Source organism: Rhinichthys klamathensis, unplaced genomic scaffold, assembly GCF_029890125.1.
Source record: "Rhinichthys klamathensis goyatoka isolate OS25496 unplaced genomic scaffold, OSU_Roscu_1.1 h1tg000221l_1, whole genome shotgun sequence".
Lineage (NCBI taxonomy): Eukaryota > Metazoa > Chordata > Actinopteri > Cypriniformes > Leuciscidae > Rhinichthys > Rhinichthys klamathensis.
In genome coordinates, this window is record NW_026606745.1 from 3,012,777 (window position 1) to 3,020,030 (window position 7,254).

Genomic DNA, 7,254 nt, shown 5'->3' on the forward strand with positions numbered 1-7,254 from the left:
TTCACCTTGACGACCTGGCATGGTACCATCTTCCATGCAAAGAGTACAAATTAAACTGGAAATCCCATCCTTCTCCAGGAACCACACTTTCACCCTAACTCCAGAACGGGAGTTGTGGTTTGCGAAAGGGGGGTGATCCCAGCTAATTGACATTGCTCCTATCGACACAGCCCTCCAAGCTGTGTCTCGACTACCCATTCTGACTACCTCACCTGTTGTCCAAGCCTGGACCGCAGCCGACACTGCACTGTGTACCTCTATGGTAGTCAGACACGCCCTGACACTGGGCTTGACCTTCATCCTATACAGGAGACTCAACGAGATACAAACATCTTCAGCCAAGCTCACGAAAGGTTTCGGACGAAACCCGCAAAAAGGGGGTGCCAAGTCAGAGACCAGGCCAGAGCCGAACCTAATAGAGCTGAATCCTCAGCCCTAATAACCACCTGCTGCATGAGTCATGATTCACCTGCCATCCGCCCATTGTGATGTGTCGTCCAATGATGTCCACAAAGGGACGTCATCGGACGAAAAGGGGGACTGTAAGGTATGGACTGTCAGTTGACTTCCCCCTTTCCTCAAGCAAGAACGTGTGTACAACACACACACACACACACTCTCTCTCAGGAATGGCCAGAGCCATAAAATGCTTGAACATTCCATGCCTTCCCCCATTTCTGCAAGAGAGATAACAGAACTCTAACACACACACACACACAAACCAACACACACACATGATGGACTTTTACATTACACTCATAAAACGAGCCATTACCAATTGTATACGATATATTCCTGTATGTCTGTGTGTTTCCCAGTCCATGGTAGTCTAGATATGATCTCCTAGCATATCAGTGAAACTCTTGAGTTTATAGTTATGTTTTAAGATGTATCTTCGTATTCCAATTATGTGTAAATGTTTTGTTTGGTACCGTTTTAATTATCTCGTTCCAACTGATTTGGTCAGATACAGAAGATTACAGTAAAATGTATGTTTTCTATGTTTTTACCATCTTGTGGAATGATTCTGACAAATTCTGACTGGTCATAAAAGAGGCGGACACGGCCATAGTTTAACTTTGACAAGACAAAGAGAATTTGTCCGCCAAAAGTTTCGTTGAATGTCATTGGCCAGTTCGCACCTCAGAGGCTTGGACTCCAGTTCCTCTAAAGAGGACTGAGCCTCCCTCTGGACGCTCTTCCTCCCGTGTCCTCGTGTCATGATGTAACGTCTCGCCTCCGGGCGAGTTCTTCGCCTTTCTTTTATTTGTTTCTAGTTTAGTTTGTGTTTTTCAGTTGTAGATAAGTCTCTGTGTTTAATTCCAATCGACGATTGAAAAGAAAACCCCGTGACATATCTCTTCAGCAAATCCATCTACAAGGGACCTTTAAATGAGCGCGCGCTCGCTTTGAAGGAGAAACACGCGCACGTGACCGCGTGACGCGCCGGACCGAGCGAAGCACGCGCTTCTTCGCCAGCCATGCATAGATGGAACATTAACTCCTCGTGATTCCCCCCGTTCTACGAAGTGAAACGAACTCAGCCGAACTATTTTCCTTTGGTAATGTTACCCCAAAGACTGTGAACCTCCGTTCAACACGCGCGCCAAGCAGCCCACGTGATGCTTCCTCACACACAAAGGAATCCTCTCACGCACGTGGCCAGACAAGGCCGCGCAGGATTGCCGCGATACAGAGAGACCAAGAAACTTGCGCAAGTATATCTCTTTATAGAGCTTCTAAGAAGTTTTAAGATGATGTTTCGTGTTGTAATCGGAGAGGTGAATGTCTTGAAACCAATGAAATTCTCCCAATTTTCTCTGTTCTCTCTCTCCCCATCCCCTTTCCTCTCTCTCTTACTCGCTCACGCGTGTAAGTTATCCATTGTCCAAACTTTACGCATTTCTCGTTCATTGATGTCTTATTGTATTGTTCATTGATGTCTGTGTTTGTAAATACCGTGTAACCGTAGTAAATACATAAGTAGTCATGCCTCTATTAAATTAATTATATATTCATTTTGATTGATGTGCTGTCTCTTTGCTCAATTTCAAGTCCCTTAAGTGCCAAAGGTCTAACTTATGCTACAAGCTTTACGAATTAAAGATACTTTAAAGAGTATGTGTTGATAGGGCGGGAAACCCAATTCTTCTGGCCAGAGAATTGGGTTTCCTGAAATCCTATAAAGTAAGATGATATTGTGGATCCCACAAATATTATCCTGACAATTGAGCTAATTCATTTTACCTGTTTGTGAAACATGGTCCGTGTAATTAACTGCAATCAACTTGTGGTTAATTTCAGGGATTCACATGCACGCATGCAGGTAGAGTGACAGATCCTCCCTTATTGGGAGATTTATTAACATGTAAGACTGATCTAATCCAAACATGTATGAATAATTATTAATTACCAATTATTAATTATGATATGCAAATTCCCCACGGATTAGATCCGCCCTGAATCCTTACAGCCCGATTGTTTCAACCCATACAATGACCTTTCCAATCTACAAACCAATTTTTCATTTGTGCCAGATTTTACTTCATAACCCTCTGGTTGTTCTATGTAAATTTCGTGATCTATTGGTGCTTTCAGATAGGCAGTTTTTACATCCATGTGGTGCAAAATCAAGTTTTCTTGTACTGCTTTTTGTATTATCACTCGGATACTTGTCAAGTTAGCTGTAGGGGAAAAAGTCTCTTCATAATCAACACCTCTCTTCTGACTGTATCCTTTGGCTACATAACGTGCTTTGCACTTTTCAGATCCATCTATGTTATTCCTGATCGCATAAACCCATCTGCCCCCCACTGCTTTCTTACCCTCAGGCAAACTACTTAGGGTAAATGTGTGATTTTCTCTAAGTGATTGCATCTCCTCATCCATTGCAGTGACCCACTCATTTGATCTGTCCGAGGTTACAGCTTCTGTAAAAGTTACAGGTATATTACATGTCACTCTATAACAGTAACCTATGTTGATCTGCACCTGATCAGTTTCCTCATCAGATGCCTGTTGAGAAACATAGTCATGTAAATAACTTGGCTTCATCCTCACTCTAGAAGGGTATCTCGGAGGCTCAGGCATAGCTTCAACTGATTGGGTCTGAGGACTACTACTCTGCTCCTCCTCTTTGACTGAAACCTGGGGCCTCATGTATCAACACTGCGTACGCACAAAAACACAGCGTACGTCAGCTTTCACGTTCACGGCCAGATGTACTAACAGTGAAATTAACTTAAGAATGTGCGTTCCTCCAAGTAAACTTCATGTCTGTCGTACGTATATTTCTCGTGATTTTTGTCCGTTGGCGACTCATAGAGGCAATAAAGTGAAGTGGCAAACATTACACTACGAATTGTTCTATCGCACCACCAGCTGTCAGATATTGCTTATAATTTGTAATTTATAAGTTATTTGACATATTATTGTCACACGAGTCTTATTAAAATATTATATTATGCAATTAAGTAAGAACATATATAAAGCATGTGCAAATTGATACAACCCGTCTAGCAATGGCAGTGTTGGCTTAACTAGGAATAAAAAATAAACTTCATTAATTCGGTCAGTAAAGATAAAAAGAAAGTAATATTTTTATTCAGCAAGGACACATTGAATTTGTTTAAAAGTGAGAGTAAATGCATTTATAATGTTACAAAAGATTATAAGATTTCTATATCTGTTTGATTTAAGTTTTTATTCATTAAAGAATCCTGAAAATATTATATCACGGTTTCCACGAAAATATGAAGCAGAAGCACACCTGTTTTCAACACTGATAATACTCAAAAACGTTTCTTGATTATCAAATCATCATATTAGAATGATTTCTGAAGGATCATATGACACTGAAGACTGGAGAAATGATGCTGAAAATTCAGCTTTGATCACAGGAATAAATTACACTTTCACACAGAATACATTTTCAGTGAAATTTCGTTTCTTGCTTGCTTTAGCCATATTCTTGCAGGTTTCTTGTGCCAAATTGGACTAATTACCATATTTAAATTAATTTATTTGGGGGAGGAGACTGGGTGGGGCGTTGTGCTCGTGCATGTGCGCTCAATTTCACGTTAATTGTGATGTACAAAGAGAATATGCGTGGGATCCTTCGTACGCAGAGATTCATACATCTGCTTTTTTTTGTGCGAACGCACATTTACAGCCTTGTCCGTACGCAATGTTTTAGTATGAATTCAACGCAAGTCTTTGTACATGAGGCCCCTGGTCTTTTGCTAGACTTGAATTTACATCCTGCCTAGTTCTATTGACTTTCTGTTTCAGAACATCGTCATCATCATCATCAATGGTAGTCTGGGTCTGTTGCTCAACACAGGTCTTAGAAAGAAACTTAACTAACCTGTGCTTTTGTACTTTCCTGCTGTCAGGGAAATAGACAATGTATGCTGGACTGCTCTTATCATAACCAATAAAAACACCCTTTTCACTTCTTGGATCCAGCTTTCTTTTATCTTGTTTATAAACAAAACACTCTGAACCAAACTTTTGCATCCTAGCTAGATTGGGCCGTCTCCCTGTCAGCATCCGAACTGGTGTAAGTTTGGTTCGTTTGTTAAAGCACCTGTTCCTGATTATGGCTGCGGTCTGCACTGCATAAGGCCATACATTTTTAGGTAACTCACTCTCTATCAGCATGCATCGTGCCATGTCAAAAAGTGTACGCCAATTTCGTTCTGCTGTACCATTTTGTTGGGGAGAATATGGTACAGAAGTCTCGTGTCTAATACCATTCTTAACCAACAGAGTTTTGTATTGCTTTGCAGTAAACTCGGTGCCATTATCAGATCGAAGACGCTGAATTTTATCATATGGGGCCATATCGGCAAGAAATCTCTCCGTTGCTTGTAGTGTGTCACTTTTACTTTTAAGACTATATACAAACACGACACTAGTATAATCATCAGTAAATGACAAGACATATTTATATCCCTCTCTGGACTCTGGGCCAATTGGACCAGCCAAATCTGTGTGCACTAGCTCTAGAGGCTTTTTAGCTCTTACATCAGGCTTTCTGTTTCTGGTTTGTGTAAACTTGCCTCGGGTGCACACTTCACAAGTTATAGGTTTGTTTGATGAACCTTCAATTTTCATACCATCAACAACACCTTCTAAACTTTGCACATCATCAAAATTACAGTGTCCCAGTATCTCATGCCATGTTTTTAAATCATAACATCCATTTACTTGGTCATCACATCCATCCGATACTGTATGCAGATAATATAATCTATCATGTAAATGAATGGGAAATTTTGTACCGTCTTTGTGCATCAGAATATCTTCACCTTTCCTGAACGTCACGCTTGCTCCACTGGAAGCCGCTGCTTGCACCGAAAATATGTCCTGTGGGTATGAGGGAATGTACAGCGCTCTTCTCAGCATTGTTTTTAGGTGGCGTCCTCGAATGTCCACCAAGCATACCTCAGCGTCGCCTCTGCACTCTGCTACTCCCTTACAGCTTGCGCCGTCAGCTAGCTCCATGTAATGAGTCCCTGCCTGGAACTCATCATCGAACCTTTTGAACTTGGAGATGTCGGTGACGATATGCGAGGTTGCCCCGCAGTCGACCATTAGGCCCCTCACGTGGACACCCTGGTTGTTTGGCTGGAATCCTGCATCTCCATCGGTCACCCTGAAAACATACTCGTCGGTCGCTTCCTCGGTGGCCCTCCATGTTGCGTCTTGGCGCCGTCTCCTCCTGCAGTTTACGTCGCGATGAGTATTACTCTTGCAGTGGCTGCACCACAGTTTGCGCCGGCAAGCGCGGGCAATGTGTCCCTTCAGACCGCATCTGTAGCACACCACATCCGCTGCAGCCCGTTCAGTTGAGCCAGCACTGGTGGGTCTCGCAGGCCACTGTTTTGTCCACACAGCCATTACATTATCCTCTACAGCTGGAGCACGCATCTTTTCGATGTCCTCGTAGCTCCGAAGCTTTGTTTTAAATTCAGCAAACGTTATCCTGTCATCCGATTGCGTTATATGAATGGCAAACTGTTTAAAAGTCTCAGGAAGCCCCTTTAGAACCATAGCCACCAGCAGTCCGTCACTCAAAGTCTCTCCAGCATTTCTTAAAGCCGTGATAGCAGTTTCAGCACGAATAACATATTCAGTCACACTCTCGCTGCTTGATTTTTGAAGCGAGGTTAGCTCAGTATACAGGCTTATTACTCTTGGCTTTCCTTTACCTGCGTAGTAGTCTCTCAAAATCTTTAGTGCTGCGCGCCCATCGTCGGCTGCTTCTCGCATTACAAGCGACAAACTTTTATCGTCCAAGAACTGGATTAATTCTGTGTATGCCTCGGGATTTGAAGCCGCTTCTTCCGGTGTCTCCACACCCGCTGATTCCGTAGTAATGATCTCTTTCAGGCCTTGCAACCGGAGGTGGCCCAAAAACTTAACTTCCCAAAGTTCATAATTCTTTTCATCCCCGTCGAACAGTAGCCGCGACCAGCGACCGCTATGTTCTGTTTTTCTGGCGTTAGGCCTACTCATGGCTCTACTAAAACAAGCGCTTGACTTCCTGACGTTCTGGGCCCATAACCTGTTCACAGAGTAAAAGCAACAACGTATCTGACTTGCAACACACACACACAGCTACAGCTGTGCTCACTCAAGGTGATTTTATTCATTAAACAACCAATCACAAATGTACACACTTCCATTATTCATCACGTGACATTTCATGCATAAATATCAATCAATAATAAAAAAAGATAAAAAAAACATAATGCACATTGAGAGCACACGGTTAACAGTGACATTCAAACTTTTCAGGTGGAAGTGTTGTTCCTCGGTTAGCTCATGCGCCCAGTCTGTCGGGGAAAGCCGGTAGTCATCTATGGGAAGCTGTGGAAAAGGTGGAGCATCCATATGGATATTTATTACCTTAGTTTGTAGTATGAGCTGCTGGTAAGAAAGCACACTTCCCTTTTGGGCTGAGCCAAGCGATGTCTCCACCAGTGTTTTCTCATCACTGATGGCCATTGCTGCTATGAGGGGCCTCTCTTCGATCTCAAAGTCTTTGTAAGAGTCCTCAATACATAGCAGCCCAATATCACATGGGTTCCCATTCACACCCTTGTAGAGTGTACTTCTGTGAGACAAAGTGATACATTTAATATCCTACTGTGACAAGGTTACAATTATTTAAAAAAAACACTTTTATTTTGTACAAAAGATAAATGAGGCCTACGATTAATCAGATGCAAATAGAAATACAAAGTC